Source organism: Crocodylus siamensis, chromosome 1 (genome assembly GCF_052110815.1).
Source record: "Crocodylus siamensis isolate JL-2025a chromosome 1, ASM5211081v1, whole genome shotgun sequence".
NCBI lineage: Eukaryota > Metazoa > Chordata > Crocodylia > Crocodylidae > Crocodylus > Crocodylus siamensis.
This window is the reverse complement of record NC_143395.1, coordinates 143,293,835-143,319,870: the sequence shown is the minus strand read 5'-3', so window position 1 is coordinate 143,319,870 and position 26,036 is coordinate 143,293,835.

Genomic DNA, 26,036 nt, shown 5'->3' with positions numbered 1-26,036 from the left:
TAACCCTTCAGAATGTCTTATCAGAAATACAATACTAAGACCCAAAGGAGAGGTACAAAACATATGCATAACTAATTTAAAATAAGATTAAAAGTCATGGAGGGACAATGGGACTACAAAGGAAAACTCCAGAGAAAATACTTGGAAGCAGTATTTATGATGCGATCAAAAAAAAAAAAGGATGAAGGCTCAAAAGCATAAATGTTCTTGTTGATAAGCCTTCAACAGAAGATGAAATAGCTGCTGTGCTTCTTTATATCAAGAAAAATGTCACTTTTTTATAGTGAAAATCCCCAGTAATACACAAAACATACATGATAATACCAGTAGATGAAATTAATGATTTGGATGTTCAGTTTGGCTTACATAAGTATCCAGAACTAACTATTCAAATTATCTGGAACTTTCAGGCTAAATGCCCAGGTCCACTAAGGTTTTCAGGTATCTACATCACTTAAATTTCTATAGCAATTAGGTGCCCATATAGGACTAAGGCATATTTGTGAATCTGATCCTAAGATTTTGAGAACCCTACCTGTGAAGAAGTTCTTTCTAATGTCCAACCTAAATCTGCCCTGCATCAATTTGTGAAAATTGTTCCTAGTTACTCCAGGGGGTACCCTAGTAAATAAAGCATCTCCTATTCCCTGCTGGCTTCCCCTGATGAATTTATAGGCAGCCACAAGATCACCTCTCAGCCTTCTCTTGAAAAGACTGAAGAGATCTCGGTCCTTCAGTCTCTCCTCACAGGACATTGCCTGCAGGCCTCTGATCATATGAGTGGCCCTCCTCTGAACCCATTCAAGATTCTCTGCATCCCTCTTGAAGTGCGGTGCCTAGAACTGAACACAATACTCCAACTGTGGCCTAACTAGTGCTGCATAGAGGGGAAGCTTCACCTCCTTGGACCTGTATGCCATGCATCTGCCAATGCATGATAACGTGCGGTTAGCCTTGCCGATCACTTTGTCACATTGATGACTTATGTTCATCTTGGAGTCAACTATAATTCCAACATCCCTTTCTACTGCTGTGCTACTAAGAAGGTCACCCACCAGCCTGTAAGTGTGTTGGTGGTTCTTTTTGCCCAGGTGCAGCACTTTGCACTTGTCTTTGTTGAAATAATTCCTATTTCATTCTGACTGTTTTTCCAACCTGTCCAGATCTGCCTGGATCCATTCCCTACCCTCTGGTGTGTTAACTTTGCCCCATAATTTCATATAATCTGCAAATTTCGGCAGAGTGCTCTCCACGCCCTCATCTAAGTCACTGATGAAGACATTAAATAGTACTGGTCTGAGGACCAAGACTTGTGGGAATCCATTGCCCCCATCTTTCAAGGTCAATATTGACACATCCACCACCACTCTGCAGGCAACCCCTAAGCCAATTTGCCACCCACCTTACTGTGTAATCATGTACATCACAGCCTGTCAGTTTATTTACAAGAACAGAATGCAATACCATATCGAAGGCCTTTTTAAAGTCTAGGTAGATAACATCTACCTCGACTCCTGCATCTAAGCATTTTTTGACCTGGTCATAAAAGAAACAAGGTTAGTCAGGCAGGATCTACCTGCAATAAACCCATTCTGATTTCCTTTCAGTATTATTTCCACTGTTGGGCTCCCACAAATGTGATCCTTAATGATTTCTTCCAGAGTTTTCCCAAGGATGGAGGTGAGACTAACTGGCCTATAGTTTCCTGGTTCCGCCCTCTTCCACGTCTTGAAAACAGAGACCACATTGTCCCTTTTCCAGTCCTCTGGGACCTGACTGGAGCACCATAAGTGCTCGAACAGCTATGCCAGCAGCTCTGCTATGACAGTGGCCAATTCCTTCAGCACTCTTGGATCAAGTTCATCTGGACCCACTGATTTGAACGCATCCAGCCTCTCCAAGTGCCCCTTCACTAAGTCTGTGCTAACAGTTGATGGGCTGTTGACAAATAGGGGGTGCATGGAGGTGCACGTGCACCCCCTAAGAGTGCCAGTGCACCCCCTGATCAGCCACACACCACTTAGGTGATGGGAAGGGGGGCCAGTCAGGAGCACTGGTGCCCCCCCTGCAAGTGCCGGCCAATCGCTGCAGCCCTCAGCTGGCAGCAGGCTCAGGTGGTCCAACCCAGGCTCCGGGGTGTTACCTCTCAGTTCCATGTTCTTGGGGAACCCTGACACAGGATGCAGACTGTCTGACTCACAAAGAATCCCCGCCCCCGCTCCTCTACCTAAACAGAAACTGATTAAAATCCAGTGAGAGACACACCTAAAACCCTCCAGATAAGGGTGACAAGAGTGAAACAACTGCCCTAGGTCTCATTTGCATCTGAGATGGGAACAGATGACCATTCATTTACATGAAAGATGGAGAACAGAAAGCCTGAAGCAGAGACCACAGTAATTCTGGGATCAGAGAATCAGAGGAGCAGTGCATGATGGGGAATCTGTGCTTCAAATGCTAATCAACCCACACACCCAGCTCAGCATTTATCAGACCAGTTCCAATCTGGATTTACAAAGGACTTCCCCCCACCCCCGCCACACAGACACCCACACACACACACCTCTAAGCAGAAGTAAAGTTTAATAGGCATCTTGGGCCGTACATTCCCTGGTCCCACTATGGGAGGCCTATTTAAGCTTAATTGGCTAAAACTTGGTTGCCGGGTAAGGGAATGCTGAAGCAAGACACCCAGTCAGGGTTATGGGCAACATTTGAACAATGGTAAAGGGTTCATCACAGCGTCCAGCCCATTGGAGCCCTGACCACAAGTGTTGTCATACTTTTCCTGGGACAACTGGTGGAAGTCCTCTCCACAAAAGGTTATGAACACTCCAATAATTGCCTTAAGTCAGTTAAAAGACTATAGTAAGATCTGGAAAAGTCATGTTAAGCTGAGGCTTGTTCATAACAAGTAAAAATCCAAAACCCTGATGCTGCAAGGTATCTGTTGTTTCTGAAGACACCAGGAGATATCCCATCAGTATATCTTCTATGCATAGGAATGTCAAGATGGCTCCTAAGTATGTGTTTCCTGAGTATCAACCAGTTTCCTGAGATGTTCCAACCAGATAACCCCTTGTCAAGAGAAAAGACAATCTGATGTACACTATTGAGAATGCTTCAAAGAAGCTGAACTGAGAGTATAAAAATGTGTAAAAGAAGCAGCAGTGTGTGTGCTGACACCACCCGCTTTCTTCTCAAAAGGCTGCAGGAGGTAGATCGTCTCCCTTCAAGGATCTTGCTGAGAACTTTAACCCATCAGCTTTGCAACCTGAGTGCCTTGGACTGGTGAGATTCCAGCTCTCTCTCTCTTCCCTGTTCTCTCTAAGCATAGATTTCTGAACCTGAACTGTATTAGTTAAGCTTGTGCTAAGTTTCCCCAAATACTTAGTGAAACCAGCGTAATACTGTAACTGTTTGTGTTTGTTTTTCCTTTGCATATCTATTACTGCTAGTGTCATTATATATTGCATATACTTAGCAATAAATAACTTTGATAGTCAAACTGATGGCAACTGGGTATATTTTTCCTTCTCTACTTCTCCTTTCCCACTTGCTCTGCAGCAATGCTTCTTTTATCTAAGGTAAAGATCCCTGTGAAGCTCAAAAGTCCGGGGGGGGGGGGCTGCTCTTCAAAAGGCTAAAAGGTTGGGATGTGCTGAGTTTGAAACACATAAGGGGATCAGCTTGTACAGGCTGATTGACCCAGTTTGGCTCAGACATGCCCTAATGAACTGAATGCTGGCCCACAAGGGTGTCAGCTGGACACCCAGACAGATTCAGAGGTATTCTGTTTAACTGTGTGCTTGTGTCTGACTGTAGTTATTGTTGCTCTGATGAACTGATTCTTGGTATATGAGGGTGTCAGCCTGTCCATGCTTATCAACCCGGCCAGGTCTGGTGTGTCACGTTAATCTGTGTGTGTTTGTGTGTATGACTGATTTGGGGACTGGAGGAACCCAGCCCCACTGAACTGAGTCCTGCAAGATAGTTCCATTGGGGGTGAGGGCTTGCAGAAGGAAGAGATACAGCTCCGTGTAGAAACACAAGTAACACAAGCAGCACATTAATAGAATTACCAAGACCCTAGCCCTAATAAATGAGCACACCCCAAAGTAGCGGGCAAATCTGGTAATGGGGGGTGCCATCAGGCTGGCTAGGGCATGACCCCCATGTGGCTGACTCCCTGAAGCCTGCTTCCAACCCAGGTCTACTCCATCCCAGCTCAAACTGCTGTGGTCTGGTCACCATCCACATATGCATTTCTGTGCAGTAAATGACTCTGCCATAAGAGAGTACTGTCCCCAAAAGATAGTACTAATAGATAGCTGTAAGATAGCTGTCCCTTGAAAGCCTTGGAATGATAACATCAGCAATGTCTTTAGAAAATCTTCCATATCAGTTGAACAGAAGAATAAATGCCAACATTCTGGGTCAGGCAAACACCACCAACATTAAATCATGCTTTGAAGATAACAGAGCTTTTGGATAGCACATGTCATAAGGATGCCTGGCAACTGGTTCCCAAAATAGGTCCTACATTCCCAACTTACCAATGGTCATTCCTCTAGAGGTGGGCAGAAGAAGAAACTGAAGGACACTGTCCCAGGAAGTGGGGTAACGCAGGAAACTTACCTGCAGGCTTGAATGACACACATGGGGAACAGCAGGAGGAACCCACGTGGCTCGTAAGCCGCCTCTTTGTACAGCTGCAGCCGGCTAAAAATGGCGGCGGCCGGAGCAGGAGGGGCAGATGGCCCAAGATTGGAGCGGCTGCAGGGATCACTGCAAGGGCAAGCCTCGCAACGATCAGCAACCCCAGGAAAGCAAGCCAGGTGGCAGTAGTCACCGCTGGAGGAACGAGCCGGGTGGCAGCAGTCACCACCGGAAAAATAAGCCGGGCTGCAGCAGCCACTGCCAGAACAGCGGGCCAAGCGGCAGCATACACCGCCGGAGGAGTGAGCCAGCCTGCTGCAGACGTCCTTGGGAAAGCAAATTGTGCGGACGCAGCCACCGCCGGAAGAGCCAGCCACAAGGAAAGTCCATGAGGAAACTGGTGAGCCAGAGCCGGGGCGGTTGGAGGGTTGAAGGCCTCGACACAGATGCTTCAAGCCGAAAGTTGAATGGTGGGTTGGTAGGATGGAGGACGGCTCATTGGGAAGCGAGCTCCAGTGACGACCCAGACGAGGGGTCATGGGCAGGACCGGGTCACGGACAAGGTCTGGGAGGCCCAGCGGATATAGCCTAAACCCGTAGCCGAGCAGGGAGAGTCACAGGGTGAGCGAAATGAGCACTGAGTCTAGGTAGTTGTGGAAGAAGGCCCCTGAGTGGGGAAGCCAGAGAGAGGGCACTTGGGTGCAGGGTATAAGGAAGATAGGGGTAGTTCCCGGGAAGAAGCATTTCATGGAATGGGCGTGTAAGTTGACACCAGGCTGGTGTGTGACCCCATCCTGATGACGTGTGGGTGTGCATGGTGGGAGAACATGCTCCATCGAAGAACCACATCAAGGGGACCCATCAAGGTGGTGGTGAGGCCGGGGTGTAGGGATGGTGGAGCCCTGTGAATCCGCCAGGTCAGACCCAGGCAACAAGGAACCTAACAGCTGACCCCGCCCATTGTGGAATGTCAAGATGTGGCAGGAGACTGTGGGACCAGCAACACGGGAGGAAAGAATGACCTCGCAGTTCCTGAGGGTCCGGACAAGACATCAGATAAGAGGGGAAACCCAAGCCACCACCCAGCGGCTAGGGAAAGCCTGGCGGTGACAGACACCTTGAAGGCCAGTCTAAAGAAATGAAATATTAACATCAATACTTGGGAGATTCAAGCACTGAATTGTCTCCAGTGGCACTGTGAAGTACATCAAGGCATCAACCATTTCAAACAAACTCACATCACTATGGAGGCAAATAGGAAGAGCTGTGACCCAACATCACCAGGATCCATTCCTTCATTGTATGCCATGTCTGCAGTCAAATATGCATATCTCAGCCTGATCTCTTTATCCATCTCCAGACTCAACAATGAGTTCCCTATCTACTGGAAGACTGTCACTCTTATATGAAGGGACTACCACCACTAAAGATAACAACACTGACCTAAGTACATTAGAACAAGAAAAACAAACTGGGAAGTTAACAATGACCTTTGTAGCATAGGCATATGCATCAAAGGTCCTGGTGACCTTTCACACTTACACCATGATCCAGAAGGATTGCCGGTTGCTTTCTGTACATGTCTTCTATACATGCCTACTATACATGTCTTAAGTAGGGATGCTGATTTTCTGCCCAGAACAGCAGCAATGGTATTTCTATTTGGGCATCCCTGAGGGAGTCACTTGACTTCATGGCTCATTATATAATCTGTTTGGTTCCTCTTAATTGCTCTTTCCTCAATAAAATGTTAATGACCCACTCACCATTTTAAGGGACTTCATGTTCCACTAATCAACCTATGCCTCCTTTAGCATTTTTACTGAAGTAGTTGTAATTTAGCTTCTCCTGGTCTCTCTTCTCTTATTTTACAGCCCTAAAGACCCTTTTAGCTGTTTTCAAAATCCTAGATCAGCCCATGGAGTCCAGTCTTCAGCAGTAGCTACAATTTAAGCTTTTGGCTGAAAAGCCAAGAGCTGCTGACAGGGTTAAAACTGTAGCTTTTGTCTGAGTAGGAAAGGAAGGGTGAGTAAGCTGCATATTAGTCTCTGTTTCGGCTGTATTCAACCACAAATCTGGAAAAACCTTTTTCTGTAAGCATAAGCAGCGTATGGTATGCAAGCAAATATGATGATATACTGTACTGACAGTATCAAAGAGCACTGTCTGCCATCCATAAGCTTTAGCCTCAACTAGTCATTGCTTGGCATTAAATCACTTCTAACTGCTTTGCCAAGGGTTAATTCTGGGTAGTCTCTCACTGAGGGTTGGTTGGTTGTTTTTTTTGGGGGGGGGGTTGTTTTGTTTTGTTTTTGTCTGAAATATCATCCACAATATATCCTCTTGTCAGAAAATTTGGTCCGTATCTTCACTTTCTTTATATATTCTCATTTCAAAATATTTCTCTTTCACTCTTCATAGAGTGCATTATTTCTCACATTTCTTTAAAACAATTTCATAGTTACACTCCTTTACCTGAGTGAGTTAACTGAAAACTAGTAATTACATCAAGTGCTTCAGCTACTGTCAGAAATAAACTCTCTCATGATTGTCTTCCTTTGTCTTCCCTTGCTTCAGGACACAGAACATAGCGCTGTTTAAAATCTTTCCATGCTATTGTCCCCCAATTTCCTAGAGAATTTCAATTTTAACTATTTAATTCTTCTACTCAAGTTATTTCTTAGCTCATTTTATTCCTGATACACTACATTGTTTAGCAACCACTCAGAACCAAAGAGTTCAGCTGAAGTTTGCTTCATTCTCCATTTGAGTTTTAACTGGTCAGCATTGGGTCATATGAGCCTCTACACACAACACAACACAACACCCAGTTCTAGCTGGCTCATACCAGGGCCTTTTAAAGGTGTTATTTCCCACAACACTTTTGTTTTAAGTGATTTTTTTTTTGGTATGGATAATAGACATAATTTCTACCATCAACTTAGTTTTTAAGAGCTAAATATAGATCCATTTTTTTTTTAGCTGATGTAAAAACTATAGAATGGGAAACTCCCTTCTTGAGAGCGCAAAGGCAGACAGGGATCTTGGAGTCATTGTTGACTCCAAGATGAACATGGGCCGACAATGTGAGGTCTCGGTCAGGAGGGCTAACCGGACCTTGTCGTGCATCCACAGGTGCATCTCAAGTAGAGCCAGGGAGGTGATCCTCCCCCTCTGTGTGACGCTGGTCAGGCCACAGCTGGAGTACTGCGTCCAGTTCTGTGCGCCCCATTTCAGGAGGGATGTGGACAACATTGAAAGGGTCCAGAGGAGGGCCACACACATGATCCGGGGACAACAGGGCAGACCCTACATTGAAAGACTGCAGGACCTAAACCTGTTCAGCCTTCACAAGAGAAGGCTGAGGGGGGACCTGGTGACTGTCTATAAACTCACTAGGGGGGACCAGAAGGGTTTAGGGGAGACACTGTTTCCCCTAGCGCCCCCTGGCATGACAAGGAACAATGGACACAAATTATTAGAGAGTAGGTTTAGATTAGACATCCGCAAGAACTACTTCACAGTTAGGGTGGCTAGGAGCTGGAACCAACTTCCTAGGGAAGGCTCCTACCCTGGGGATCTTTAAGAAGAGGCTTGATGCCTACCTGGCTGGACTCATCTGAATCCAGTCTTTTTCTCCCACCCAGGCGGGAGGGTCGGGCTTGAAGATCTACAAGGTCCCTTCCGACCCTACTTCTATGATTCTATGATTCTATGAATTACTGACTTCAATGCCAAGGTGGAGGTGTAAATATTGTTCCCAAGCTATTCTTATATTAGCACTTCACACCTCAATGCAAATTAAATTTGTATCAAGTTTGACAGAAATTGAGTTAAAATTTGAATCAATTTACCAACAGGAAGGAATTAGAAAAGAAAATCCGTAATGCATACTATTTAATATAATTGCAGTCATGCCTCATATGAAACCTTTTAATTTTGTACATATGTATTTTCAGATATGCAGTCCAATACAGGGCTTTAAACTGGATCTAAAGCTCTCCCCTGACAGCATATTGACATCAGCAGATTTGCATGCATACATCCCAAAACAGGATTTAAATGTTTTTAAAGTGCCAAGCTACAGTATTTATGTTTTAAATCACTTTACTGTGCATATAGCAGTCTTTATTTTGCGCAAAAACATAATTTTAGTGGCAGCTCCATGTTGTAGTCTGATAAGGTTCCAAATATAAGGTCTGATTTGAAATCCATTATGTTCTCTACATTATACTGCATTTTTAACAAGGTCTAAACACTCATTCAGAGCCGGACTATTGAATAATGCATGTTTCAAAAAGCCTGCCATAGAATATTTACATGACAGTGGCTAACAACTCATATCAAACAAGCACTCTGCATTTTTAGAAGTCTGTGACACATAGACAATCTGCAATAGTTTTGAAATTGCCTTCATGGGCAATCTTCTGAACAAATTTAGTTTTGTCATGTCACTTTTTCCTTTTTTTTAAATTTTTTTGTTGCCTTTTTTGCTTTTTCTCCATATTTCAACTAAGGACACATGAAGCATTTACCATGAGTTAAATAAAAGCACGAAATTATACTTGGTCAGCTGCTTTATTGGAAATGCCTTTCTTCATGCATTGTTACCTCACGTAACTGAAAGCTCACCAATGAAGCTACTGTGAGTTGGCCCAGTGAATGAGGAGTAACTCACGTGCTAGCTTTCACTGTGTGTTAACTTATACAGTAAGTTATTGTGTGTTAGCTGCAGGTAAAAACCTGCACGCAGACAGACACCACAGAGTAGCTGAGCCATACTAAATCCCTATAGTAATGACTTTGTATGCTCATACCCTTGTTTAGGTAAAAACAAGGAAGTTAAGTAAGATTAAAGTATGTTAAAAGTCTTATTTAACCCAACAGAGAAAGAGAGAGAGAGAGAGAGAGATGTGAGTGTGCAGTGGCAATGAGTAGGGGGTGCACGTGCACCCCCTGAGAGCACTGGTGCATCCCCTGACAAGCCACACTCCCCACTTAGGCAATGGGTGGGGGAGCAGGTGGGAGTGCTGGTACCCCCCTGTGAGCGCCAGCTGGGGAGTGGGGGTGCCAAGTGAAGTACTGCTGGCACTTTCGGGAGGATCGTGGCCGCTTCCCAGTTGGCATGTTCAGCCGCAGGGGGACCTCCCCCTGGCCCCAGTCAACAAGATTGGCCGCAGGGGGACCCATGTATGTGTGCATATATATATATTTCATTTACAACTATTGATCCAAGCTCTTTTTTTTTTAACCACATTAATCATTCTCTTGTCTCTCTCTGAATGCATCCTCCTTAACTATTATGCTCGTGACTTAGAAGTCTACCACAGGAAAGGTCAATGATTCTCCAGCCCTCAGTCTGGATCCCTGGGAGCACGTCCACACTGCCTCTATAGTGAGCCCAAGAGCAGCACCAAGAAGCATGCCCTTCCTACTTGCTCCCATTCAGCATGTAACAAAATCCAGAAATTAAACAGATCAGTCACTTTAGCATAGCTCAGAGCCCATGCCAAGTACAACTGAGATAGGGAGCCTGAGAGCAGCTCTGGGTATGTGCTCAGGATACATTGCATTATTTCTGTGTTTTGGCACAGGCTGCGTTAACCTAAGTGGGCATGGCATGCTTCTCAGTGGTGCATCCAGGCTCAACCCAGAGCAGCATATACATGTGCTGATAGCACTCTCATTTCCCAACTGTGGTACGTCCAGAGGCCCAAATGCTTTCAGCTGCTCCTTTGAATCTTCTCTTTGGAGAAAGGACCAGTGAGGGATTCAAATTTGCTTCCTCAGAACAGAATAGTATTCAATCTTGGTAAGAGTCAAAACATAACTAGAAAAAGGGCGATTCACACAACAAATTGGTAACATTCCCTATCTTTGCTAATAGAATCTGCCTAACAACTTAAGCAGCTCTAGCTACTATCCTTGCAGGTTCTCTTTGTTAGTCTCCTCCCCTCAAGCCATACCCTGACAGTACGTTCTTCCTGTTCTTTATAGAGAGACTTTTTATTAATTCCAAAGCTCTGTGTTTTAGGTTTCCCACCTACATTGCCGGAGGCCCCTGGTGCTAAGCCAGGTTGTTTAAACCAAAATATCCAGGAGCTAAACTTCAAAGGTATTGACCCCTTTATTATCTTGTTGAGAAATGGCGATTGAGTTTTCACGGATTCACACAGAAAGTTTAGGGCTGGAAGGGACCTTATGAGATTTCATAGATTTTCATAGACATTAGGGCTGGAAGGGATCTCGGGAGATCATCGAGTCCAGCCCCCTGCCCAAAGGGCAGGAAGTCAGCTGGGGTCATAGGATCATTGGGTACAGCCACCCAAAATTAAACAAACCCCTCATACCCATGTAGCAGACACCACAATAAACCAAAGCTAAAACACATTCACCCTGAGTTAGGTGTCTCTTATCAAGAAGCAAAGAGAATACCCAAAACAGTCTTTTTTTTTCACTTGGTATAATTCGTTCATCAGCCTCCACCTGAAATGAAGAGGGAGTGAATAACCAAGAAGCTATGTTGGGGGAGTTATTCGTGTCCAGCTAAGGTACACACTTCCTCTCCTCCCCCCTCCCACCCCTCTTTTCCCCTGCTGAAAAATTCATCAGTAAGCAAGGAGGTAAGGGACAGAGGGTAAGAGGACAAGCAGTGGCAGCATTCACTCACTCGTTCTGGAGCTGTGCCAATGCAGGCTGTGGCAGAAGCCATGTTGACCAGCTGGTGAGCTCAGAGAGCTCATTGTGCATGTGCTGATTGACTGAAGGCCGAGTGCTCCCCCTTGCATGCTCCTGGATCTGAAAGGGAAAAAAAAAATCTGAAAATGCAGGCAAGGTGAAATAAATAAAGGGCTGACAAGCAGCTAGCATTGTTATAATGATGTCTTATTCCTAGAGGTTACATCTGTTGAAACAGAAATGAAAACTCTCTTTGTATATGCCACAGAAGGGGTGTGGTGGAGAGGAGCTGTGCAGGTTTGTTACTTATCCAAACCAAAGATGACAGAGGGAGCGTCCTATGCTATAGTCCCTGGCAGCAGCGTATAGTAAATGTTGCAGAGCTTCTTTCCATATGGAGCCCTCCCCTCCTACGTATTGTCTTCTGTGCAGGACTTGACCTCCCCAAGGAACCTCCAGGGCCACTGGGTTTCTTGCAAGTACAGATTGCCACACTATAGACTCATATAAAGTCCCGCAAGTGAAGACTATGGCTTTGCAACTGGCTGTTGCTTCTTTGCTAGCACTTCCCTTTATCCCCTGTAACCAAAGATACAATTCAGCTTCAAGATCTGTACTGACTCCTGCAACATCTGCTGTTGTTCAAGCCCTAGTAAATCCAGCCCTTTGGGTTCTTTCAAATCTTATGCACTGCAGCCCAGATTGGAGTGATCATATCACTGAACTTTTTTATTATATTATGCCACTCTCAGGACTGTACTTCCTTTCTTGATGTTATGGATCTGTTAACCAAGATGCCCCTGTCCTAGAGTCCCCATCACCCAGGAGGTGGCCAATTGTGCCCTGAGAATATCATCGCACTCAACAGAAAACTGCTGAGTACTGTTTTGGATCAAGGCTTCACAATTTATTTCCCATTTCTGGCCTGAATTCTTCAGATTCCTGCTTGTAAATACACACAGCTCTTCAGCTTATCACATAAACCAGGTATCAGAGCAGTACCCCTGATATGTCCACAGCTTCCATCAGACCAACTGGGTTTCCTTCTGCCATTTTCAGGATTTGCCTACAAGAATTTGGACCATGCCTTTACACTAGCTAGAACTCCATCCCTGTTTTCACCTAGTTCTGTTGCAGAGGTAGACACTTATTTGGGCCTGCAGGCAACTTAGGCAGTCTGGGGAACTGCCGCGAGCCAGTCAGCATCCCTCCTCCCCCAACAACAGCCCAGAGCCCATGTGCCCTGAGGCTCCTCCCTGTCACCACCACCAGCACCAAGCAGCAGCTCAACAGACAGCCCCAGCCCCAGCCCCAGCCCCAGCCTCAGCCTACCCCACAACCTCTCAGGATTCACCCCAGCCAGAGTGTACTAGATCTGGACCAGCCAAGTCACAGGTGCACAACCCCAACCCTGGACTGCCCCATGCCTGCTCCAGACTGGCTTGCCCACAATGAGATGTAGCAGCAGCGGGGCAGAAGATCCTGCTGGGCATGGAGGAAAAGCAGCCACCTCCCCCTCAGCACTTTTGGGTCCTTCTTGCTGCAGTTGCCCATAGCCCATGCCCAGTCTGCCCTGTGGCTCCTCTACACTGCCCCTTTGAGTGGCCAGAGGCAGCACCAGTGGTGGCAGCAGTGGAGAGGAGCCACCACTGCCTAGGATGCCTACAAATCCAGTCCAGGCACAGAGCCACCCTTGCCACACTGCATGCCCAGAGGCAGCAGGACATACCACCTGCCAGACAGCACCTGGGCTAGGTGGGACCGAGGGATCTGCTGCAGGCCAGACAAAGTACCGCTATGGGCTGGATTCAGCCTGTGAGCCATATTTTGCCCACCCCTGCTCTACTGGGCTCCTCTCAAATCTCCACCTCTCTGAAACTGGTGAGCTACTCAGAAGAAATCCATCAGGAACTGTAAAGATAGTTGAAACATGCCAAAGATTCATACAAGAACTTTGTGGTCCAATGGTTCAGAAGTACTTAGTTTCTCTGTCAGTGACAAAGTGTGGTTTTTATTTCAAGACTTTAAGTCTGTTCACCCTTCAGCTAAGCTTAATCATCAGTACCTGGGACCTGTTCCAAACCAAGACACAGATTAACTCAGTATCATGTCAACTACATTTTATGGAGTCCATGAAGGTCCACTCAGTTTTCCCTTTGTGCTTGTGTTAGCCCTACCAAGACAACTCCTTACTAAGATACTCTACTCCCACTTATCATGTTCCAAGCCCAGGAGGAGCTCTTAGTCAAACATATCCTGGACTCTAAAGCTGCATCTTCATGAGCATGGATGTTTCGTTTCCCAGGGACAGCTAGCGGCAGTGCACCTTCTGCCGCTGCTGGTTGTCCCCGGGGAATGCCTGTGCCATGCACCCTCTAGCACACAGCAGTTACCCTAGATGGGACAGGGAAGTCTGGGACCAACACTGGGGTCCTCCTGGGGATGCAGCAGTGGTGATCCTGCTACTTGGAGCCTGGATGGCAACTAGAGCATGACTTCAGCTGGCCCAGCTCCAGTTTTGAGCAGCACATGCTGCCCCTGCATGCGATACACTGCGCCTTTTTTGCATGGGTTTTTTTACATCCCCTGCCCCGTGCTGCTCCCTTACAGCACAGAGAACACCTGAACATGCAGTATGTGGCACAGCAGATGTGTCTGCAGCACCACATACAGCACAGCCACGCTCATCTATATGCAGCCTACAAGGTCACGTAGCAGATTCCTCTTTTGGTTGACTGGGAAGCCCAGTAGACTGACCACAGAAACTATTTATGTATTCAGAATGGTGCAAATGGTCCAGTGTGCTCATTCTGGCATGCTTGGTACAAGGGCACTAGAAGGCACCCTTAGCAAAAGGGGGTTATGTGATGAATGACACTTCAGTTGTCATCCCTTGCACATGCAGTCACTGGCTGCTGTGCTTGTGGGCACTTAGTTATACCCCAAATGCAAAGTTAAAAGCTGTCACTATTCACAACAAGGCTTCAAGTGAACTTTGTCCCCTTCATTTCTCACCTTGACTTTGACATTTTATGTGGTTACCCGATTTTGTTTTCCCAATCTAGGCAAGATCTGTGGCTTATTGATATCAGCTTCCTGACTCTGGCTTGACTTGCAACTTCCTAATTCTGGCTCTGACTTGTCCAAAACATCATTCCAAATCCTTGAATTTGATATCCGGGCTGTAGCTTGACCACTAACTCCAGACCCTGGCTGTGACCCTGCCTTGATTCCTGGCTGTGGACTTGGGTGCCAGACCCCACGCCTGAATGCCCATAGCCTAGTCATGACTATCTACTCACAAGGCCAAAAAGGAAAAAAGTTGATGGTAGTCCCTTTGCATATAAATATTGGGTTTAGCTGTTGGCAAAAGTCATAGTAATGCTTCTCTTTGAAGGAAGATCAGAATTTTAATTTCCCTCTTCTCTGAGTATAAAACATTTTCAAGGATTTGCTGGGTATGGTTAGTTTACTAATTATTTCCCTTTGTGTAACAGCTGATCCCTGAAATCATACTAATAGCCTATTAGCAACATTTAATTAAGCAAAATTAATATCAATGCATTATAAGGAGAATTAATTTGTTATAGGGTTGAGTTCCAAAAAAGATGGTTTAATAAGAATTTATATGCAGTTTTGGTGATTGAAGTTAGCATTTGTAGCTGGTGATCTGGTGTGAAAGTTATTTGCAGTGCTACAGAAACTTAACATTATGTTTGGTTACAATGTACACTTTATTTTAAAGTCATGAATTTATGAGCTTGGGAGTTGTTAAACTGGATCACACCACTGGTTTATCTAATGCAGTATCTCATCTGTGATAGTGACTCCCAGGACAGGGTTTGTGTCCATCTTTATATTTGTACTTCTTTTAGCATAATCGGATTTCAGTTAAACTCCAATTTTTAGCATTTGTATTATATTATAAAATATGAACAAAGAGAAATTTCAGGGGAAAGTATGACAGTCCCAGAACATTCAGAACCTAGTAGATTTCCTAGCGTTACAGTTCCTCTCTAATTTTAAGCTTTGCATAGTTTACATCATGAACATGAGGACTCATAAATATAACATTTCATATAATTGCTATAATATTCTTATTAGTCATCTCCATTCCTCATGTAAAATCTTACTAAACTCTTAGCCTCTAGGAAATGTGGCAGTGAATTTTGCAAGTTAATATGTTGTTTGTTTGAAATATTTTGCTTTTTAATATCATTGTGCGTATCCTTGTTCCTATATAAAAAAAGATAGTATATTATTAACTTGTTTTTAATGTTGAAAAACAAACACATATGCCTTCTTTGTCTCCTTCCTTTCCATCAGTTTTTAAATTCATGAACCTTACTGCATTGCCACTGAAATTCCCCTTTTAATGTATGGTAAAGGACCTTTTTCAAAGACTTTGAAAGACCCAAATAAATTATTTCTAGTGGCTCTGTAGTCTATAATAAATGATAAAAAAACCAAAATGGACCTTGCCTTACTATTTTTTCCTCTAAAGTGACTGGCATGCTTTGGGGTATTGTAAAACTAGTAATAAATCCACTGGTTTGTTGACTGAATAAGATCAATACAACTTTTAGGGGTGTAAGGAGAACCAGGCTATTCATCATTATGAAATTGTTGCCCTGAGGGGTCAGGCCAATGCTTAGGATCTCAATATTGCGCTGTTAGACAGGAGGGCATGCTGCACACACAAACATCAGTCAAGCACATATATACTCACTAGGTGCATACACTGCTACTAGGCATACACACTCTCACTAGCAACTCAGATATACACGCACATTCAAAATAACCAGTCTAGGTTCATGCACACCTATCATCAGTTTAAGCCCATACACGCTACACACACCAAATTTAGACAAAATCATTTATCAACACCTGCACATCCAATACACATATGTGGATTACTAATTCCTATACCCCCCACACACAATGATATCTATATCTATAGATGTGTGTATTCACTCATTCACACACAGGGGAAAAAGAGGCTTTAAGATAGGGAAGGAACTGGGATCCAGTAAAACATGACCAAACTCGGGGTTATAAATGACAGTGGTTTTATTAAATGGGGAGATGGTGACACAGTGTCTTATTGGTTCCCTTGCACGCACAATGGCAGCAGGGGTTAGAGAGGCTTGGTGTAGGGGCTGAAGTCCACTGAAGTCCAGGAGCAGACAGAGACAGGGAGTCCAAATTGTAGGAGGAGGTGTGCAGGTAATATCTACCTATCCCAGGCTGGAAGTTGATCTTTAGTGGCCAGTCAGGGTCTCCTTCAGCTCGGTGTTGTCCAGAGGGGGTCACCGGCAGGGCCTCTGGGGTGGATAGGTGATGTAAAGCTGGTCTGGTCCGGGTGGAAATGGCGTTCCCATTGGGTCCGTCTTCACTGTCCCTTTTTATAGGGGCAGACCTTGTGTGACCCTAGTGACAGGAGGCATGCCCAGGCAAGGGTCACCCCCTGGTGTACCGAGCATGTGTGCTCCATGCAGGGATGTGCAGTTTCGGGTGTCTGTAATGGTGGGGTACAATGGTTGAGTTGCTGGTTCTGCAGGGTCTTTTGTCTTTCAAATGCGGGTTCTTGTCTCTGTTCCTGGGTGAGGTCTGTGGTTTCTGGATGAATCAGTGTGAGGTGATGGCCCAGTCATTACAGGCCATTCAGTAGAGGCCTGCTACCATTGTATTTCAATCATTCCCAATCACTCTCATTCATCCAGGAACCAATTTACATGGGAGGAGTACATGACTCATACAGTTGCGACACAGGGAATACCCTGGTAGAGGACACAAGATGGAGACTTGCCATACAAAATGGAAAATTGACATTACTTTGGTTCACTTATGAACACAGACCTAAACCATACAATATCCCGATGAAACAATAAAAGTCAATACGAAAATGATAATAATACAATACACAACAGTAAGAATCAATACAAACCTAATAATTATACAATATAAAACAGTGGCTATCCGAAACCAAAAAAAATTGCTACCAAAATAAAAACATTAAACCTTAAGTCTGAGCTTGCTTATGCTTGTCTATAAGGAATAAAGAGGGAGAGAAGAGAAGTCAGAAATAGTTGGGGAAGGGGAGGGAATGCATATCTATCTATCAAAAAAGAAAAACTGGGGGGTTTGATACAAAATAATATTTATGAGAGGCTGGCATGGTGATGAGGGGCAGGCAAGACTGGCATCATCACATTTAGATTTTAATTTTTTAGACAAATTACACATTGTTGAAAGACTGTCCAATTTAAAAGATGCAAGCAATGTAACCTGAAATTCAGATTACCTTTACTGTTACACATTATTATTGATAAACTAACCTACTAGAAGACTCTCTTCTTATCAGAGACTACCTGAATTAATTCCTAGAAAAATGAATACACGTGCCAGGTTCCATTGTATCCTTTCCAGTAATTGTCCAGTAGTTGTCCCATTTTAATATGCAAATGCTTTTTGTGGGAGAAAATCTACAAATTTTACAGTTTAACCTCCTCTGTCGCAATTCCTTCACAAGAGCAACAACTGTTTTGCACATTGCTCATAGAACATCCAGTACAGAATTGCAAGAATGTACAATCAGGTTTATAAGCATTGTATAAGGAAGACAATGATTTTAATGAAAGATCTGGAGAATACATCATTAATTAAAGAAGGCATGATGCACTCTCTTGAGCAGACTCACTAACAAATAATTAGCTTTCATCTCTCACTCCAAATAACATAATTGTTTGCATTGTCAATATTCTAAAATTTGTGTCAACCATACTATTTTAACTAAATCATAGGCTGAAAAGGTTTATACCTGATAAGAAATAGGATTGCCCTGAAGCAGGGGATGGACTAAGTGGACTTCCTACACTTTAAATCAATGTATATCAAAAGAAAGGGACACACAGAACCTTCATCATATCAGCTAATGCTTCACTTTAAGGTGTGATCTAAGACCCCTGAAGTCAATGGAAAGGTTTCCATTAACTTCAATCTAGTTATGACTAGGCTTTTTCTCTTTTTTAAGTCTCTTTTCTCAGTAGTCCAGTTGAGTTGTTTGCTCCACCGGTGTAGTTCACAAACCTTCATCTTCACAGGGGACTAAGGAAACTAACCCTGTGAAAAATTGGAGTTCTACTGTATTGCTAATAGTGTGTCCCAGAAGTATTTCTATTTGAAAACAACATATTTATCTCACACTATTCTCAAGGCAATGCTTCCTTCATGAGGATGATAATGATCTTGCACATATATAATACTTTTCTTTCAAATAGTTACTCAAACTTTACTGATTGACATAGTGCAGATAGAAGTCACACTTTGCAGACTAAGGAATTGTAACTATAGTTCAGGTTTTATAGCAAAAAGAAATTAAATAAAATAGAAAGGCAAGTTAAGTGACTTTGACACACAGAGTTTAGTCTATTAAAACATTCTCTCTTCTCCTCTTTAGGCTACAGAGTAGCTGAACTGAGCCCTGTCATCTTTGTCTGTACAGTTTCTTCAGCTCAATAAATTATGCATTAGGAGGCAGATTTGTGTCATCTACATGTGCTATTAGCATGGAGCAATAAACTGAATTTATTGCTTCTGGGTGCTGCACTTATATATGCACCTGGAACTGCATCATGTTGAGCTGGGTCAGAGCAGCCTCTGCTGGTAAGGATTCAGCCTACCAGCCCAGGGCTGCTCAGACCCAACTCAACATACTGTGGAGGGGTTTGGACCTGAGAGTGCTCCAGTGCAGGGCTAGCCAGTAGCCTCATTAAAGCAGCCTCATGCCCCAGCCAGCCCTGTCAGCATTTACATGTGCATTGCTGTGCAGCAAATAATGCCACCACAGGATAGTACCTGTATGTACAAGTACTAACCTATAGCAGCATTTATTAGTTTACTGAAGCGGAATAGGGCTGCATGTGTAGATGCGGAAACTTTATTGTGGAGCTAATTAGGCAGCTCAACAGTAAATGTGTCATGCACCTACTGTGGCCTACAATCTCAGCAGTGACTAAGGAAAACATGTGCCTCCTGAAGATCAGGAATATAAGCTGCTATTTTGCTCTCATTACTCTGGGGTGGCTGTGTGCCGTGCTGATCTCCTAACATAACTTAAAGTAGCCTGATGGTCCAGCCTAGCTTTCAGTGCCATAGCATAAGCCAAAAAGTCATTAGCAGAACTGTTAAGCCTGCACCCATGTTTCCATCTCTCCAGCTTCCTCACCCTCAAGATTAGCGAAAGCTGAGTTCATCAGTTGTATAAGCTCACCAAGCTTATGGTGAACCTGTAACAACTAAGGTTAAGATGGAGTTTTTGATCTTGTAGTCAGTCAGAAAAGGAATGTAACAAGACATCACTTTGCATGGGTATGAGTGATGTGCAAGTTGAAGCACGAAGATAAGGCTTAAGTCAATAGACATAGGGGTGTTATCATAAACCATGTACAGGCATACCTCAGAGATATTGTGGGTTCGGTTCCAGACCACCGCAATAAAGCAAATATCGCAATAAAGTGAGTCACGTGAATTTTTTGGTTTCCCAGTGCATATAAAAGTTATGTTTACACTATACTGTAGTCTATTAAGTGTGCAATAGCATTATGTCTAAAGAAACAAGGTACATACCTTAATTAAAAAATACTTTATTGCTAAAAAATGCTAACCATCATCTGAGCCTTCAGCGAGTCATACTCTTTTTGCTGGCGGAGGATCTTGTCTCAATGTTGATGGCTGCTGACTGATCAGGGTGGTGGTTGCTGAAGGTTGGGGTGGCTGTGGCAATTTCTTAAAATAAGACAACAATGAAGTTTACGCATCAATTGACTCTTCCTTTCACGAAAGATTTCTCTGTAGCATGCGATGATGTTTGATAGCATTTTACCCACAGTAGAACTTCTTTCAAAATTGGAGTCAATTGGAGAATTACCAAAATGTGAGACAGAGACATGAAGTGAGCAAATGCTGTTGGAAAAATGGTGCCGATAGACTTGCTCGACGCAGGGTTGCCACAAACCTTCAATTTGTAAAAAACGCAATATCTGCAAAGCGCAATAAAGCGAAGCGCAATAAAACGAGGTATGCCTGTATATGCATTTGATTAAGTAAATAAAGCTAGTAAAATGGTAAGAGTGTGGAGACTGTGGTCAGGTACCTGCAAGATTGCTGAAGTGATGTGCTGTCCCATAGCACCTAAAAGGCTCCTCTCAATTCCCTTAAAATAAGACATTTTGGCTGCTTGAAGATCTCGGGGGGAAAAAATGGCACTTTAACCTCTGGGCACTTCTGCACCAAGCCTAGCACATTCCCAGAAGAGGCATGGCATTAGTTGGACCCAGCCTTCCCAGTGTCTGTAGAGATCGGGTGCTTTAGTGGGACTTGTTGGGCAATTTTACCTAATGGCCGATAGAATCAGCTTGAGAACCAAAAAGCCCCACTGAAGTGCCTGATCAATACTGCAGAGCCGCTCAAAGGAACACGCCACTGCTTCCAGTAGAGGACGTTTTCCACATCAGTCAGCACTCCTAATTAGCAAGGTAACTAACCCATTGCTTATTAATTCATTGCATTTCTACAGTGGTTTGTCTCTCCTTGTATCTCAAACCTGACCATGCTTTAAACACAACTGTTAGATAATAGTAAAGGCTGGAGATTTTTTTTTTTTTTTTTTGGAGTTCTAGCAAAGGGCTGAATGTTCCATTTTGACTCCCGTCACTTCAAAACCTGCTTTCATGCACTTACCTCTTAAAAAAATCTACCTGGAGCAGAAGATGATTCCCAATTCTGTTTCTTCTCACTTTTATCTGACAAGATTTTATGTTTAGCTTCCTTTTCTTTTAAAGTGTTTTTTGTTTCAAATTATCTCCTCAAATGAAGCTGAATTTTATTGTGCACTCTTATTCTTCAATTTACTTGTTCAAATCAGCAATCTGTAGCTTTATGACCTCTGTTTCTTCTTCCATTTTCCCATATATGAAATATTCTGTCTGTGCTAAATGAGCATTCAGACATGATGCAGTCATTCCTTAGTCTGAGGGGCTTCTTAAGAATGCCAACTCTACTCTGTCATCCTATTTCCATCTGACAGTTTCTTTCTGCTTTATCCGTGGATTATAAAGCAGCTATGGACTCCAGCAACATATGAACTAACTTCATAAAAGCCATGGAAAATATGACCGTACCCTTTATTGTACCTGTGTGGATACTGTTTATTCACAGAGCACTGACTAAAACATAGATTTATTATTATGTGCTGACCTGGATTTTACCTCATCTTGAAAGTATAAAAGGTTACATTGAATTTGATTTCTGTTGCAATGGGCAATGACACAAAAGGGCAATATGGCAACTGGGCTTCTTCATCAAACCTATCAAAAACCCCACAAGGAATATTTTTTCTCCCCATGTGGCAAAATTGTAATGAAAGGCCTGCCCAGCTAAGGATTATTTAATACAGTTATAATCAGCCAAGCACTATACGGTAAAAGTATTCAAGCAAATCTGAGAGTGAAGCCGACTATTAAAAAAAACCCCAATCAAATAATACAATCACAGGTTTTATCCCTGATCATTTACTGTGGCACAATTTTAATTAAAAACATTTAACAGCAATAGTCAACCTCATAACTTCACAAAACAGGACTTCTTTATTACATCATGTTTTTGCTTTCATAGTGTGCCAATAATTTACAATTGTCTTATAACATATTGCACCAAATTCATCCCTAATCTAATAGACGTTTGTAGATCCAAATGAAGAAGGAACTGGGTAAATTGTGAAGTAAGCACAATACAGCACAGATAGAAGAGTTACTTCTGATTTAACAGAAATTGCAACTTAAAGCCCTTATCTTACAGTAGCCAAAGTATAGTATAATGTTTCAAAATCTTTTAAAAAATAAAAGGAAAGAAAAAAGGGCACTCATCATCATCTTGCTGAGATACAACAGTGTAAAGACATACCTTTATGTGCCATGGTATCTGAGTGCTAGATGGAATAGCCCATCTTAGGGAATCCCAGAAAGATTGCACCAAATATTATGAAATAAGGTATTATGAACCAACTGTATCAACAAAACCACTCATCTCTTGGAGAGAGGCAGCTGGCTCCATGCACCCTGCCCCACTCCCACCACCATGGATGGCCTGCACTATACAAAAGGTTGGGAACCACTGATGTAATTGGTCCAATAAGAGGTATCACTGACAAAATGACTTGTCTGTTAGGCTAAAAACAGACATTACACACAAGCCAGTATAAGTGACTGGAAATCAATTTAAACCTGTAACAGAACAAAACTGCAGTGCACATAGATCAGTTTCAAAATGGTTTCAGATAGACCCGGATGGATGTAGTATCAGACTTAGCTGATTTAGGTAAAGCAAGTCTATTGAAATTCTGTCCCAGATCCCCTCCCAACACAAGTTAGGTCTCATTCTCCAACCTCCTAGGATGAATTGCAACCCTTCCACCAACCCTCACTTGGTGGCATGGGCTAGCCTCCACCACGGTTGTCTCCTCCACCCTGGCTGTCACAGAGCTGAGGCAGGCTTCCCAGCCCTGCCGGTGGTGACAACAGTGGGGACACAGACATGGCCCCAGTTCCACCCACCCAGGTTCTGCACAGTGGAGGAAGCAAGGCAAGCCCCTCAAGATGGAGGCTTTCTCCCCTGCCAGAATGCCCTAGTCCTGCTCCCTTACCAGCACACTGCCTGTCAACCTCACCAGCTTTTCCTTCCCCACTGCACTGTGCAGACCCTACCTGGGGAACCAGAGTGGGGATCCTTTCTCCTTCCACCTGCTCCACCCCTTGTTGCTGGGGGTGGGGGGAGGCTGAAGCATTTGCAGCCCAGTGGTGCTGGGGGGTATGTTCAAATATCTAGCCTTCCAACCTGGGCCAGCACAGACATCTGATGGGTGAACATGTATCTGTTCATTAATGGTCCAGTCTGCACAGTTTAGAGAAAGCTGCAAAGATTGATTCAATTCTGCCTTGGGCTTTTTCATTGTCTGTACTTAGCCTTAGAGAATTACAGCTACTTTAATTCTGAATTGATGTGTCTACATGGGTATTTTAGGAAATGTAATTAATCCACTTTAAAGTTAATTAGGATTAATTCCAACATGTCCCCAAAAGACAGGCTTTAGATATATGCACATTATATTTTACCTCAATTCTCAGGAGGGCAATGGGAAAGTATCAGAATGGAAATTTTTGTATGTTATTACATTACAGTCATGTAGTCAGGGATTGACTATTATAACCAGTATTGCTTTGTTGAGCTATGCATATTATCAGTCTATGTTTGCTTTTCTTCTTCAATATGTAGGCTAACTTTACTGGAAAAGAATATGCAACTGAGAACAATGATTGCATTGTACTGAAATGTGGGCCACTTCCTGCCATGAATTTGAAGACAGATTTTTTTTTAAAAAGTCATAACTAATGCTATCATCAATCCTCATAGTATATTTGTCTGTGAAATTGCATTTTCTGGCCTGAAGTTTTTAGTTTTTTTATTACTGCTGTGCCAGGGTTATTTGGCTCCAGAGACTGAATTTTATAAACAGTTCTTAACATATTCACAGAGTCGATATGGCCTGAATGAAGGACAGTTAAGTCCATGTATATATAAAATTCAGCAAAGCAGCTTAAACTATCTAAATTTGCTTTGTTTATTATAAATTAATGTTATTCATTGTGAGCCTGGATTTGTCTGCCATACAATTTTATAAGGTAATATAATGTCTTTATGCAAACATGGGCACGTTGCTGAAAATCAGGTTCATACGGTCTACTAAACTTTAAATGAATGATTGAAATGGCAAAAGCAACTGTGTCCCAAGTAGATGTTGGATCAGAAAAAAGAAAGCTGTCATAAAAGTGAATAGGTATTTAAAACTATTAGTACATTGTGGAGCAGTAATTAAGAAAACTGAGACGATTCAGTTGTATAATCACTGACAAAGAATTTGAAAAGCTCATTACAGAACTGTATGAACTGGGTTAATAAGACTATAGACTTGAAATATTATTCCCTCATGCTTTTCTGTCAGAAGATGGCAGAAGATAGTTCAAATCGTAAGTGAAAATTTTGACTAACTGTGGCAAAGCGGGACTCCCCGATTAGCCACAGTGCTAGTTTCCCCAGTTGTCTTTGGGCATGCCCCCACCTGACTCTCCTGCCATGCCTTGTTGTTAATTAATTAAGTTGTTAATTAATTAAGGCAGAAGGCTGCCCATTCTTGACCCAATGCCAGGGTGTGCTATCTGCGGCTCGGTTCCTCTCCTACATTGCAGCCCAAGCCTTGCAAATGGCATCCAGATGACACAGTGCTCCCAGCCTACAGCCAGACCAAGCTTAGGCCTCGTTGTCAGGCCTCAGACACACTCACATTCATACCTCCCTCCTCTCACTAGGGCCTTACACACTCCACCCTCTCTCACAGGGTCTCTTTCTCTTATTGACAACTTATACTGCCTTGCTCCCTCTTGGAGTGGCACCCGTATGCCATAGGCTTTAACTAGTTCATACCTTGGGTAGCAGACATACTATCTTTTGGGCCTCTCCCATGACCCTCACTAGGGTAGTGGCCAGCCAATTACCCGGCCGGGTCTAAGCTTGCTCTGGCCCCTTCCAGGGCAACTCTGAACACTCACTCACTTTGGCCTCTCAGCCCTCTGGTTCTTCTCCCCCCACAGGGGTCCCTTCTCTCTGTCCCCTTCCTAGGGCCACCCCTCACTGGGGCATTCTTAACTCACACCATGACTGATGTTCTGAGGTCTCACAGGGACTCTCCCTCCCCCTCTGGAGCAACAGGTCATTGTGCTCAACTACAGGTTTTGCTTTTGACCCACACTCAGCCTCCCAGTGGTGGAGGACTTACCAGGGTCAGGACTCACCCCTCCTTCTCAGACTGAGGCTTCTTATTTGGCCTCTGGCCCAAACTACAGCCTCAGGTATCCAGAGACATACATAGAGGCCTACTCCCCTCACTAGGGCACCACTCTGTCCCCCTCAGTGAGGCTACGGGGCTTCCCTCCCCAGTGCGCTCAGATGGCCATAGCTATGCCTGGCCCCAGCTACCTTTCCTCAGGGTCCTACACCCCACACGGCTTAGGTGGCCGCAGCCATGCCTGGCCCCACACCCGCCGATGTTATGTAACCCACCCAAAGGTGAGGGCTAGGGTTAAAGCCCAGGACCAGGAACCTCCTAGCCATCCCCTACAGCTCCTGCCCTTACCTCCAGGATTATACATGAAGCCTTGCAGTCAGGCAAGGTTGCAACTGGGGCTGCCAGCAGTGAAATCCCCTGTTTATATGGGTGGCCAGAGATCTAAAATGGCTGCCGCAATCAAGCACCTGATGGCCGCTTGGCTCCGCTCTTAAAGTGGCAGGCACCAACAGTGCCCTGCCACACACCTTCCCCCTAAAAATAGTTCCTGGGGGAGGCTTCCCCTGCTGCTCCTCCAAAGCAGGCTCCCCTCAGAACCTGTGAAAGCTCTCAAGTGAGGAGCACTCCAAAGGTGCTCCACCACACTAACTTATGCTGGCTTTCTTGTAAAGCAAAAATTGAGGGAACATGACTGAGGGCCATTTGGGAATTTAAATGTCACTAAACAGGATAAATAGACTTAAAAAATGCTCAGGTCAAGTATTAAATTAAAATAGTACTGGTAACTAAGAGTTAAAAGAAA